The following is a 2,595-nucleotide window of genomic DNA, read 5'->3' as shown; positions in this document are numbered from 1 at the left end:
TACTATACTGCTGCTGATGTTGCTGCTGCTGCCGCTGCTACTGCTACTGCTGCTGCTGCTGCTGCTGCTACTACTACTACTACTACTACTACTACTACTACTACTTCTGTGACGACGACCCGCGGTGCGACCGTGCTGTCACCCCCCCGCGGTGTGACAGTGCTGTCACCCCCCGCTGCCGCATTCCTCACCACCTAGTCAACCATGTTGCTTAATGAATCAGAAATGTCGCATTCCTATCTCTAGCGACAAAGTGTCAGGGCAGCCCCACGGGGGGCGCCAGGTATATCTGTAAGCGTGAGAGTGGTAGTAACAGCGTCAGACACGCGTGGGGGGGCACTATACTACACATACACAGGCACGTGGAACGTCTCAATAAAAAAAAATTATGGTAAATAAACACATGAAATCTATTTACTACCAAAGTCTCAATGTTTCTCGACTCTCTTTCGCCTATTATTGCTGATAACTTCCTGTAAATGCCGTTCAAATGCTCCTCTGCAACAGACGAGTACACCGCACGCACGCTGCTGTGCACAAACAACAAGTATAATAGAGTACGAGTGTTGCAGATGAGGAGCATATGAACAGCATTTACAGGAAGTTATCGGCAATTATAGGCGAAAAAGAGTCAAGAAACATTGAGAACTTGGTAGTGAATAGATTTCATGTGTTTATTTACGACAATTTTTTTTATTGAGACGTTCCAAGTGCCTGTGCTATATTAGGCCATGTATGCTCAGCAATCAGACTACCATCGTCATCATCATCATCATCGCCATCATCATCATCATCATCATCATCATTGTCATCATCACGCGCGGATGAGCGCCAAGGATGCTGCATGTTTACCCAGCTTCGACCGTCCTTTCATCGCAACTACGGCGGAAGAGAGATGAGAGATGTTTGGTACTCGGGATGCGAGGCGGGTGGATGACAATGCGGTGTGGGCGTACGCCAACTCACGTGCGAAATTACCACGCCTGAACATCAAAGCATGGCAAGCAAAGCAAGGCGTGAATGAATGGCCTGCCATTATATCACACACTCAATACACGCGCTGGCGTGTATCAATAGATAAATAGCTATAACGCACGCACGCACGCATACACACGTACACGGATTTTATTAGTAGGTCATATACGTGCCTACATCACATAATTATACACTCCAACGCCACCGCTCTCGAGGGAAGCACAAGGCAGTATAAACACCGCAATAGTGAGGCACCAGGATTGAGACTGAACGCCACACAGTTGGACGTGACTTTATATTTATTATTGTTCTTCTAGGAAATCTTTCAGCTAAAGGGTTATCTCCGATTATACCATGAAAGTCAATCGGAAAGCGTGATTCACGTTACGGATTTTCGCGTTACGAACTTTTTTTTATGAACGCATTACTAACGTAGGGCGGGGTATAACTCTAGTACTATAGCCCGCGTACAGTTGCCGCAGGCACTGCCGCACTGGCCGCCTGCGGCAACTGTACGCGGGCTATAGTACTAGAGCTAGGCGGGGTATAACTGAACGATGATAACAAACCAGCTCCTGCCTCATGCACTTACTTACCCCTACCTTCTCTACACACTGATTTACACACCCTCCCACTATCATCATCCATAACCACCACCCTCCCTCCTCCATCACCCATTCCTCACCCCACCCACCTCATGTTCCTACTACCACCACCCTCCCTCCTCCATTACCCATTCCTCACCCCCACCCACCCCATGCTCCTCCACCCTCCATCTTCCAGCACACACAGCCCAGCCTCCCCCACCGTGTCAGCAGGCGGTACTCACCAGCATATAATACAATCCTCAGGTACGGGGTATAGCCACTGTGAGCGGCTGTAGTGTCATACACACACACACACACAGCATGAAATCATCACTTACAACGACACTAACAACACACTACAACACAAACAACACTATAACTCATTATAACTCACTATAACACTAACAGCACACTACAACACAAACAACACTATAACTCATTATAACTCACTATAACACTAACAACACACTACAACACAAACAACACTATAACTCATTGTAACTCACTATAACACTAACAACACACTACAACACAAACAACACTATAACTCATTATAACTCACTACATCACTAACAGCACACTACAACATTAACAACACTATAACTCATTATAACTCGCTATAACACTAACAGCACACTACAACACAAACAACACTATAACTCATTATAACTCACTATAACACTAACAACACACTACAACACAAACAACATTATAACTCACTATAACTCACTATAACACTAACAGCTGCACACTACAACACTAACACGGCGCCACCTACCGGCCATGCATCAGCTGCTTGAAGGAGTGCGAGGGTTGGTGGGCAGTGATCTCCTCTGTGCCGAGGGACTGTCGCTCCGACGCCCGCCGCTGCTCGCTGGACGACAACTTCTTACGCCTGCTCTTCCAGCCGTCGAGATTCTGTGTGACCCGGAGAACACGATATATTATTATATATATTAAAGTGATTACGTCACCGTAAATAGTAACAATTAAAAAACATTTCCATTTTTCCACAAAATACAAGTAATTCTGT

Source organism: Priapulus caudatus, unplaced genomic scaffold, assembly GCF_000485595.1.
Source record: "Priapulus caudatus unplaced genomic scaffold, Priapulus_caudatus-5.0.1 Scaffold1611, whole genome shotgun sequence".
NCBI classification, from domain to species: Eukaryota; Metazoa; Priapulida; class Priapulimorpha; order Priapulimorphida; family Priapulidae; genus Priapulus; species Priapulus caudatus.
This window is presented reverse-complemented; position numbering follows the sequence as displayed.